This window comes from Rhinoraja longicauda, chromosome 10 (assembly GCF_053455715.1).
Source record: "Rhinoraja longicauda isolate Sanriku21f chromosome 10, sRhiLon1.1, whole genome shotgun sequence".
Lineage (NCBI taxonomy): Eukaryota > Metazoa > Chordata > Chondrichthyes > Rajiformes > Arhynchobatidae > Rhinoraja > Rhinoraja longicauda.
In genome coordinates, this window is record NC_135962.1 from 29,032,919 (window position 1) to 29,045,066 (window position 12,148).

Consider the following 12,148-nt stretch of genomic DNA (forward strand, 5'->3'; position numbering starts at 1 on the left):
GAACTATATTTCTTTGTATTGTTTGATGAAACACACTTTGTCTGAAATAACAATTGAGGAATTTCACAGTGAGAGGACTTGTAAATGGATTTTCCACATAATCAGTTCCTTTTCAATTAATATTGATTTCTATCTACAAAGACTAGAGTGGGCATCAGAGGGAAGAAATTCCTTCTTTGATATATTTTCTATCTAACATGCTTGTACCCTGCTTGAGTATGAAGCAGCTGCACTATAAGATTTATTTTGTCTATTAAACAACCAGTTGAAAAGATCAGGTAACAACAACAAATCTAATGCAGAAAGTAATTTACCTTTATTGTAACATTTATACTAAGGTAAACTATAGAGTTAAAAAAATAGATTACTTAGTTAAAGTCATAAACAAACCACTCAATTAATGTGGTACACTTAAGAATATATTCAAAGCACAAACTTAAATCCATTCAACATATACCATGGCAATCAATCTCAGATAAAACGATTTGTAGTTGGAAAGGTAAATGTTAACTCCAAAGCTTAAAGTAAGGGGAGTACGAACAGTTCAATGGCAGATTTGGTTCATTTCTTCAGTCTGACTTCTGTCTGGGGATGTTGAGTTGTCCACAACGCACCACTGTTTGAGGCAGCTTGCTGATATAGTATTGGATAACCTGGAGATACTCAACAGGCGGGCGGCACAGTGGCGCAGCAATAGAAGTGCTGACTTGCAGCGCCAGAGACCAGGTTTGATCCTGACTACAGGTACTATCTATACGGAAATTTTGCATTCTCCCTGTGACTGCGTGGGTTTTCTCCAGGTGCTCCAGTTTCCTCCCACACTCCAAAGATATACAGCTTTGTAGGATAATTGGCTTTTGTAAATTGTCCCTTGAGTATGGGTGATTGCTGGTCAGCGCAGATTCAGTGGGCCGAAGGGCTTGTTTCCATGGTATTATCTCTAAAATAAACTAAACTATACCAAAACCTGGAGGTCTTTATCTAGGTAAACTGTCAATTAGAGGGATTATTTCAGGAGGGCTTTTGGAACACAGATTGGGCATGCACAGGATGGCAGCTAATTGTGGAATCATAAAATATGTATTTTGGATTACATTCTATTACATCAAAGAGCCCATTCAGTCACTAAACTGAGATTGGCATACTGAGAAACAATCCCATCAGTACCATTCGACCTCTTAATTTTCCCTTCAATTGCTTTTCTCACATGTCCATCAATTTATAGTCTTTTTTACATAAATAATCAGGAGGGAATGTGAAGGGAATCTGAGGAAAGTAAATTAGTTAAAGGATGTTCCTACAGGTCCACCGATTTCCTGGCAACTGCTAATCCGGCACCTCCTTTAATCCGGACAAAATTACAAGAGCGCATTTGAAATCAACAAAACTGGCGCATCGGCTCCACAGGCAGCACCAATCCAATCCTCACCGGGACATCCAAGGGCAACTCATCAAACTTAATATTTGTTTCATTTAAGTTGCTAGCAGTCTATGATGCTTCAGAGACATGGAAGGGGGTATCAATAGCAGGGCCGGATTAAGTTAGACCCAGGCGCGTAGCATATTTTATAAAGGGGCCCTAAATACGGGACAAGGTGACGTCACTGCCCACGCCACGTGACCTCACCCAGCCAGCGGCCACATGCTCCCGCCTCACCAATAATGGCGGCCGCCCGGGCCGGGAGGCAGGTTAGGCGGCGCCCGGGTCTACAGTGCCCAATCCCCCCCCCCCGGGATGTCCCAGCTAATACGGGACAATTGGCAACCCTAGTTAACCTACAGTGCTGGGGCCTACAGCAGCTAAACGTTTCTCTTATTATAATATTGCCTGTCCGATTGGGTGTTTCCAGCATTTTTTACATTTTTATTTAATATTTCAAGCATCTTGGCTTTCAATGCATTTCAATCTCAAATTTGAATCAGCATATAAAAAATGACAAAGTTACAAAGCACGGCGGCTCCTCCTTTAGTTCCCCCCTCCCCTAACAGCGATCCCCACACGCCAGGTCCTCCATTGTTCTTACCCTCCCTTCACTCACGGCGGTCCTCCGCATTCTCATCGACCGTCGATCGCGGGTCAATCCGCGAGGCATCGCTGCCTCCGCGGCCCCATCATCGCGAGGCTTCCCCGCTGAGGCCCCACCACTGTCGATGTCCCACTTCACGCCTCTGTGTTGTCGACCCGGGCCCCAGCTGCGGGCTACGTCAGCCGCTTCGCCCGACTCAGGCTTCTATCCGCGAGGCCCAAGCCGGGCCCCGACCCGGGCTGCTACGCGGTGATCTGGGAGGCATCGCGACCGCGGCATCGCGAGAAGACCTTTCTTCAGACCATAGGTTGCCGGAGAGGCGCTCCGGTGAGCTACGGCAGCACTGCACCCCTGGTGGGGGGGGTTGAGGGTCTGTGTCTCGGTGTTGGCGGTTGGGCGGTGACGTGCTGGCTGCCCATTGGTCCGCGCAACCCCGCCGCCAACACTTTCTAACCGTGCCGTTGGCAACACACTCTAACTGTGGCAGTTGGGGAGCGGCGCGCACAACAATGAGCGGAGCCGTGGAAAGCGCGGGGCCCATAGCAAATGCTACTTTTGCTACTATGTTAATCCAGCCCTGATCAATAGAGGGTCGGAGGTGTATTGTTTTATCATTATTACATGACCTCTGTTGGTCCAGCAAAACAGATAATACGGCAAGGCTCTGGAACCACGGGTGCTGGACGATCGGTGGTGAGCCTGAATCTGGTTAAAAGGCTTCTTTGACTGTTTTAATGCAAATCTAATTTTAGATCTTTTGAGACTTTTCTTTGATCTGAACATTTGATTTCGTTTTCTGACTGTGTATTTTCAACCACTGAAATATCCTGAAGCTGTACTGGCTGGCCACCCCTGAATTGGCACAATAAATGATGATAAATTTGATTTCACGTATCTTTATCCAAATAATACTTATCCGGATCGCATCATAGATGAGGTGGTGATAATCCTATGGGCGCCGCTCCATAGTCTCTCAAAAAACAGAGATCACTGTAAAACCTTCTGTAAGTGTCAAGAAGTTGTTCAAATACCACACCACTAGAATGGTTTCACAAGATAAGGTGTTGAATAGCTGTGTGGCATTTGCAGGTGTTATGCTGGAATAGCCAAAGTAATTAAGTGACTGACCCAGATAACTTTCTCATCAATAGTGATATCCAGATGTGGGCTGTGGGCAAGCTGAATCCCACTTAATGTCAAGAGGAAAAGGTGAGACTTGCACTTGATTCAATTGGTTATTCTCAGACACAAGTGGTGCACAATTGTAACTTGCTAGTTACCATCCTGCTGCTGCCAGACAGAACAACGAGCCTTTAAGTCAAGATAAGATTTGATATCTTTAAGAACTTGATACTTGAAAGCTACAAGATGCCGCTAAAACTCTGGCAACTATTTGGGTACTATATCAGAAGCAATCTACTGCATGCAATACTGCACCACACAAACGATACTACATCAGAAGACACTACAGTTGTTGCACTTTTTACTTGCATATGATTGTGCTTTTATGTATTGTATGAAATCACTGGATTATATCTAGGTACATCTTTATCACAGTATCTAGGTACATATGACAATAGAGACATAGAGTCATAAAGCACAGAAACAGACCCTTCGGCCCAACTTGCCCATGCGGACCGAGATGCCCCATTTACACTATTCATAGAGTGATGCAAGATGGAAATAAGCTCCTCGCCCAAACTTGCCCATGCTGACCAAGATATCCCATCCCACTTACCCACATTTGCCCCTTATCTCTCTAAACTTTTCCTACCCATGTACATATCCAGGTGCTTTTTAAATGTTGTTATTGTATCTGCCTCAGCTACCTCCTCTGGCAGCTTGTTCCATATGCCCACCACCCTTTGTGTGAAAAGGTTGCCCTTCAGGTACCTAAACGTGCCCTGGTTCTTGATTTTCCTAGTCTGGGTAAAAGACTGCATTTACTCTCTTTATTCCCCTCATGATAGTATACAGCTCAATAAGATCAGCCATCATCCTACTGCGCTCCAAGTATTAAGTTCTAGCCTGTCCAACCTCTCCCTATAGCTCAGGTCCTCGAGTCCTGGCAACATCCTCGTAAATCTTTTCTGCACTCAACCCCATAACCCCTGACACCTGTACTAATCAAGAATCTGTCAATCTCTGCCTTAAAAATATCCATAGACTTGGCCTCCAATTAATTCCACAGATTTAACAACCTCTGACTAAAGAAATTCCTCCATCTCCTTTCTAAAAGTACATCCTTTTATTCTGAGACTATGGCCTCTGGTCCTAGACTCTCCTACTAATGGAAACAGTCTCTCCACATCCCCTCTATCCAGGCCTTTCACTATTCGGTAAGTTTCAATGTTTTCCCTTCCCCTCATGCTCCTAAACTTCAGCAAGTACAGGCCCAGTGTCATCAACCATTCATCAAATATTAACCCATTCATTCTTGGAATAATTTTCCTAAACCTCTGGACCCTCCCCAACGTCAGCCCATTCTTCCACAGATGTGGGGCCCAAAACTGCTTGCAATACTCCAGATGCTGTCTGACCAGTGCCTTATAAAGCCTCAACATTACATCCCTATTTTTATATTCTAGTCCTCTCAAAATAAATACTAGAATTGCATTTGCCTTCCTTATCGATTTGACCTGCAAATTAACTTATTGGGAATCCTGCATCAGCATTCCCAAGTCGCTTTGCACCTCCAATTTCTGAATTCTCTCCCCATTTAGAAAATAGTCTACACCTTATTCCTACTACCAAAATGCATGACTGCCCACTCCACAAAATACAGGTAAAACACATCAATCTATTTAAATCCTGATGCTATAGAAGCATGACATTATGGTGCAGGATACAGAATAATGATGAATGTAACATAACTGCCGACCTCAATTCACCAAGGCTTTTTATAGAGTAAGAATCAGGCATAGATTGGCTCAGATTTGTTGAACAAATTACCACTTGTAAGTATGGGAGCAAGATCATCCTGGTTGTTTTCAAGAAGTAACAGGATTCACAAATTATATTTGTCCAAATGCATTCTCAATGAAGAGATAATGGGAATATCTATGTTGTATGCTATAATTTTTAATCTAATTGACTTGCGCAGTGTTGCTGTGGAATTGTGTTGTTGAATATTAAATCTCAGCATCGACTCATTCAGCTCATCATATTTCAAACCAGTTCACTGAAGGAACAATCTGATTAGTCACATTTTCGTTCCCCTTAATATTATTTTTTTCGCTTTAAAGTTTATCTATCCAATCCCTCTTGGAAGTTACTATGGAATCAATCTACACTTACATTTTTAAAGTGGAGGATTCTAAATCATAAGATATCAATTGTGTTAGAAACAGTGGACTAGATTTGGTGTAGTTTTGTGGGCAGTTCGATCATTTCCGTCCACCTGAAGTCCAAGAGCCTTAATTCAGCCTTCCTGAGATTCTCAGAAATGTTTTGGGTGCCTCGAATTCTGTGCCAATTATGGCCTGCTGCAGAAACCAAGATCCCACACTACCTTCAGTGGGGATTGTAGTATTAGTAAATAGTTAACGTTTATAGTTGATGTAAATATTTAAAAGCTTTAAAATGTTGGGGATGTATGATAATTATTAACTCGCCCTTCAAGTCTGTTGAATGTAAAAGCCTGCTTGGGTTACTGGGCGAGAGCCTAGGGGGTAGACCCTGTGCATTCCGCATTGGTTGAAGTGCATAGGTGCCAGGACTCTGGGTGACCCTTCTGTCGTAAGGTCAGATTGGGTATGCTCTCTCATGATTGCACAGAATTCAATTTCTTTTACAACTCCTCAGCAATTGAAGCAGCCCATGCCAACACGCAGCAAGACATGGATCTAATAAGTGTCAAACAACAGGCGTGGCACAGAATTGACAGGCAATGACCATCATTAACACAACAGAATATAATCAGCAAATTCTTTGCCTGAATGAGAATAGCACCAACAACTTTAAGAAGCTCAGCATCATCCAGTGCAAAGCAGACTGCTTGATTTATGTCCCTTAAACTCTAAGTATTCATTCCCTTCACCATTGGAGCACAGTGCTTGCGGTGTGTACCACCTATAGAATGCACTACAGTTACTCGTGTAGGCCAATCTTTCCATGACCTCTTCAAAAGGAGGACCTGGGCAACAGGTGGGTGGGAAGAGTGCACACCAGTTGCACACCATCCATGGGTTAACCTGCTCATTCCTGGGATCAGTCTTGTAAACCTCCCCTGGATCCTCTCCAGAGCCAGCGCATTCTTCCTCGCATGTGGTGCCCAAAATTGCTCGCAATACTCCAAATGCAGTCTTACCAGCACCTTATAGAGTCTCAGCATTACATTCGCGTTCCCATATCCATAGAACATAGAAAAGTACAGGCCACAATGTCCATGCCAGACATGAAGCCAAGATAAACTAATCTCATCTACCTGCACATGATCCATATCCCTCTATTCCTGCTTTATACCTAAAAAATAAATATAAAATGCATATATTTACATAAAACTGAACAGAAAGACTAATAATTCCTATAGATAACAACAATTGTTATAATTATACATTGCAAATGATACCTTGCTGAAAACTGGATTGTAGCAGGTTCTGCATTTGTTGATTCTTAAAGATCCTCATCTTTGCGGCTGTTTTTTTGCACTGCACCATATCCGGATTCCAAGTCTGGCTCACTGTAGACAGTAAATCTTTTTCTCTTTGATGGACACAAAATCAGTGAGTTAGGCTCCATCTACGGAGAAAATGGATAGGTGACGTTTCAGGTCAAGACCCTTTTTCCATCCAAAACATCACCTATCCACCTTCTCCAGAGATGTTGCCTAAGTTACTCCAGCACTTTGTGTCTATCTTTGGTATAAACCAGCACTTGCAGTTCCTTTTGTTAAATCTTTTGGTCCTCTTTGCTGTCATCTTTGACGTCACAAAATCTTCTCCTTTCTGGATTGACTACAAGTTTCTAAATTCTGAAATGACTATTTCCTTTCTGTCCTCTTACACCCTGGCTCCACTGTGTTGAGCTAACATTGATACGTCTATTCCTGCTGTCACATCTTTCCGAGAATCTTCAGAGATTTAGAACTGCCTCCACGCTGCAAAACAGTTCTCTCTTCAGTCATCCAACTCAATTAGTATTTGCTTCAGTCCAATCACCAGTTCTAACATTAGCAAGAGTCTTGAGGTCACTGAATTCTTCTCAGTACCTGCACAGCCTCAACTTTCTATCGTATTAGCTTTGTCAGACTAAATCAGCATCACCTCACTGCAGCACCTTGTTCTGAGCCTCTTGCCTCTCACATTATTTATGATTCCTTGTGGCTTTTTCTTGAAGTTTCTACAAAATGGTTCTCTCAAGTTGTTCAAACAAATGAATAGTTTCTGTTCAAGATTTGTGAAAAGACCAATTGATTTGAAATTGTCAGATCACAGGATTTGACTTGGATTACTCCCAAAGGGCCGACTTCCACTTGTTCTGGTTACGGAACATCTTTTCCTCTGGGACAACGCACACTGGTCAAATCCCCTGATTGACTTATTGCCTTTCTCCACAGATTGATTTTTCACTCTGATGATTGCCTCCACAGCTGCTTCGGTAATTGATACCTTCTGTCCAATCATTTTGCCGTGATCAAGCTTGCTTCACTAGTTAATCAGCAGCAAAATATGCAATGACCTTTACTCTCTTCCACCTGTCCAATCAACATGGCATTTATGACTTTCAGAGAATACCTTCAATATGGTATTTTATATACCTCTGAAGGTATCCTTTGTTAATCCACATTCATTGTAAACTCGCGTCAGAGATACCGTGTTCACATTCACTGCCATGTTGCTGCACCACAGCCCTTGGCTCTGTGTCACATACCTTTTCAGTTTTCTTAATAAGTAATACTCGGCATGCTTCAGCAAAGTGCTGTTCCTCCTCCCAGGACGGGTTTACTTTTCACGTAGACTGTGAACTGTTGTCAAATTCCATCTGTATAGGTGCAGATGCAACTATCTTTGTACACCGTATCTGCTGTCATGGAGAGAGATGTCGGTATTCACTGCACTCTTATCTTGTTTTAGGTCATTGCATGATAACCTTTGAACTACTATTTATGATGGCTATCTCATTTAAACTGCAGCCTGTAACACTGGTCTGCAAGAACAAGTTAGTTGGTGATTTCTAGTCTCTCTGTAAACACAAATAACCAGTAGTCTGTTCAGGCAAGGCCAGTGCACCCCAAAGCGTGAGTGGTTTCTGGGTCCCCTCAGTGCTCATTATTATTATTCTTTCAAACATGGTCCCTTGATCTAAGCTGCTTCTTTCATCAAGTCTTCCTTTTTGTATGCACAAAGCCTTCTAGCTGAACTCTGTCTGACCAGTTTCAGGGTTATGCAATAGTCACTCGAAGGAAAAACCTTAAAGATAAAAACTTGCTTAATGTAAAATCAATGCAGGATGACAAGCACTTTGGACTTTAGAGATGCAGTAGTGAAACAGGCCCTTCAGCCCACCGAGTCCCTGCAAACACCCCGCACACTATCCTACACACGGGACAATTTACAATTTTTACCGAAGCCAACAAATCTGTATGTCTTTGGAGTGTGTGAAGAAATTGAAGCACCCAGAGAACCCACGCAGTCACAGGGAGAACATACAATCTCCGTACAGACAGCACCCATAGTCTCTACTTGAACCTAGGTCTCTACTGCTCTGCCAGTGTACTGCCCACATTTAGGGTCATAAATTGTATAAACCTTTCCCACTTAAAATGAGTAAGAGGTTACATGTAAACTAGTCATAATACTGTTCATACACGCACTAATCTCAGAAATGTGCATATCTATTCCCTTTCTTTAAACTCAAGCTATTAATCTCATTACAAATTACCTTCCACAGGCAAAAACGTAAATGATAATAGGCAGGTATTTAAATGCTCTGACACCAGCAGAGTATTTGTTTCAGCTTGTGATCAAGGCTTAGTTCTTTAACTAGTAACTGACCAATTTACCTTCCCAAATGTTTAGTCTCAACTGCTGGTATGCAGTGACTTTAACACCATCAGAATTGATTCGTCCCAATGCAGTGCTTTTCTGCTTGGCAAGAGCAATTTCCGCAATAGTTTCCTCCTTTTTTCATCACTCTACAACATTTAATGAGTATAGGCCTTCCAAGGCTGGATTATTCTCAGATATATTCAACAAAACAACCCAACTGGGTTTGCACCAAGGCAACCACAAGTATAAAACATAACGATGTTGTGTTCTGCATTGCTAGTTAATTAGGAGACTGTGGATAAAGGTAAGTTCGAGGGTGAAGGTAAGTAAGAGACCCATTCTTGCAAATCAGAAAAGATACAAATTTGGGATGCAATGGGCTGTAACAAAATATTAAGAAAATATATCACCTTTAATTATTTCAACCTGTCTGCTGGCCACAGCCTCAGTAACAGGTGTCCCGATGCTCCCTAGTCTCCTCTATGACCATGAAACTACAGATGCATGCTCCTGTTCATCTGGTTAGCTTCTGCAATGCCTTTGTTCTGTGATACAGAGGGAAATGTGTCTATCAGGGTTTGTGTTTGGGTGATTTGGTTAACATGGTTGAATAGCTGTTAATGTGTGCAAGCTTTGAGAACTGGCTGGGTATTGTAACATTGCTAATTGAGAGTGCAGTGGAGCATTTGCATGTTTAGTATCAGTCCTGTTTGCCGGAGTTTATTGCTTAGTAGGTGGTAGAGGGAGAATTAAATATATCCCAGGGTTTTAATAGATTCAAGGAAAAGAATTGCAGAGGCTTCCACCATCATTTATTAATCCTCCCCAATGCCAGAGAATTGGCGGGTTAATCTGCCTTTGTTCATAAAGGAAGGATGAAGAAAAACCAAGTAATTACAAGCCAGTTAGTTTAACGTCAGTGGTTAACAAATTATTGGAATACATTCTGGAGGTGCAGTGTAAATCTGTAACATTTTATTTAGAGAAGCGCAGATTAATCAGCCAAGAAGCCTGATTGAATTTTTTTCTATTACCTTCGATTTGTAACCAGCATCTGCAGTTATTTTCCTACACAACTTGCCGCTCCACTGCGATTTCTCCTCAAGGTTGTCTACTTTGAAGAAGTTCTCATCCTCTCTGACGAGAGTTTAGTAACATGCTCTCTCACTGCTCCCCCTCTGTGATTCCTCCAGCCTTCCTACCCTATTTCTCTAACTTCAGATAGTTCCTCTGTCCCTCTCTTTCCCCTCTCCCTTCCCAGTTCTCCCACATCCTGTCTCCAACCACATCCTACCTTTGTCCCGCCCCCTCCCCTGACATCAGTCTGAAGAAGGGTCTTGACCCGAAACGTCACCCATTCCTTCTCTCCTGAGATGCTGCCTGACCCGCTGAGTTACTCCAGCATTTTGTGCTACACTTGTGTGTAGCCATTGCATTTGGCTCTTTGGAATGGCATGGATTTCTAGGGCAACCTTCTCAAGGTTTTCAATTGAATTGTAAGTCAATTCTGCAGCTTTTTCATGTTGTCCTTCCACCACCTCTGGGCATCCCATGAGACTCTCTTGGCCGTTTATTGATACGGGCACATGTTTTGCTTTGTACCACCTTCACTCTCATATTTATTTTTTAATTCATATTTCAGATACAGAGCGGAAACAGGCCTTTTCGGCCCACCAAGTCCGCACCGCCCAGCGATCCCCGCACATTAACACTATCCTACACACACTAGGGACAATTTTTTAAAAAACATTTACCCAGTCAATTAACCTACATACCTGTACGTCTTTGGAGTGTGGGAGGAAACCGAAGGTCTCGGAGAAAACCCACGCAGGTCACGGGGAGAACGTACAAACTCCTTACAGTACAGCACCCGTAGTCGGGATCGAACCTGAGTCTCCGGCGCTGCATTCGCTGTAAGGCAGCAACTCTACCGCTGCGCCACCGTGCCGCTTTGTTGTGCTTTTTTATCAATTTGTAACTGATATTCAATCCAGGAACAAAAGACCACCACTTTTAAATTGGCTTTAATCAGGAATTGAAAAGGAAAAAAATAACTTTCAGGAATAAGACTGAAAATGCGGGAAGAAAATGAGTAAATCGGGCAGCATCTCTGGAGGCAGACTGACAACATCTATGGAGACAGACCTGATTGGCTTTAGCTGATTTGAGGCAATTGTGACTGGGTTTTCCCACTGACCCATCCTACCCATGAATGGTGAAAGTAGAACTGTTGCATGTACAAGCATAGAAATGAACAGAGAGCATGCAATTGGCATGCTAGGTTTTTTTTCATTCAGTGGGTTTGGGTTTATTGCAGATACTGATACATTTGTCACTTTCCATTGGTTATAAAAAATATCCCCCACTATGGCTATCAGTTAGAATTCTTAAATATAAATATGCCTTGAGGGAAAGTAAAATAATTACAGAAAGTCAGAAACTATAACAAAATAATTAGTTAAGCAAAATAATAACTGAGGAAACTTCAGTAAAATAGAATGAAAAACTGAATTAGTGCCCCCAATCCTTTCTTCGGATTTGTTTTCCCGATACATCTAAATATTAAAGGAAATAAATTTAGTAAGTAAATCTAGTAAGTAAATTTAGCGTCTTTCAGTAAATCTGCATATCAGATAAAAAGCTACAGACCCTTCCATCCATCCTCTTTTTCCCTGTGCCCCACTTGGACATGCCCCCATTTCTCCCTTTCCCCCTCCCCTTCCAACTATATTCCTTCCTCTGCCTTAACACTTCTCACCTCTTCTATCCTTGTCTCACACCTTTTGTCTTTTCATCTCTGGCCTTTGTCCAACCATCTGTCTATCCTGCGCCGTTCCCCCTCAGCAATCCTGTATCCACCTATCATTTGCCGGGCTTTGTCCTGCTCCTCCTCTCCCCCAGCATTCTCCACCACCCTTGTCCCTGCCACTACAATCAGTCTGAAGAAGAGTCCCGACCCAGAACATCACCGATCTGTGTTTCCAGAGATGCTGCCTGACCCGCTGAGTTACTCCAGCAATTTGTGGCATTTTGTGCCTTGTGCCAGGACAAGAGGCCGAGGTGACAAGAGGACCAGGTGCCAATCAAAGTGGTCGAGCATGTGGACCAGACTCGAGCTGCAGCGGTGAAGGA

General features: G+C 42.7%; 1 protein-coding gene across 6 annotated transcripts in view; it reads left to right on the forward strand.

The window, feature by feature from the left end:
- The window catches only part of npas3 (neuronal PAS domain protein 3), a 667,268-nt gene that overhangs the window by 383,709 nt on the left and 271,411 nt on the right, over nt 1-12,148 (forward strand). The gene's annotated exons all lie outside the window — the stretch shown is intronic.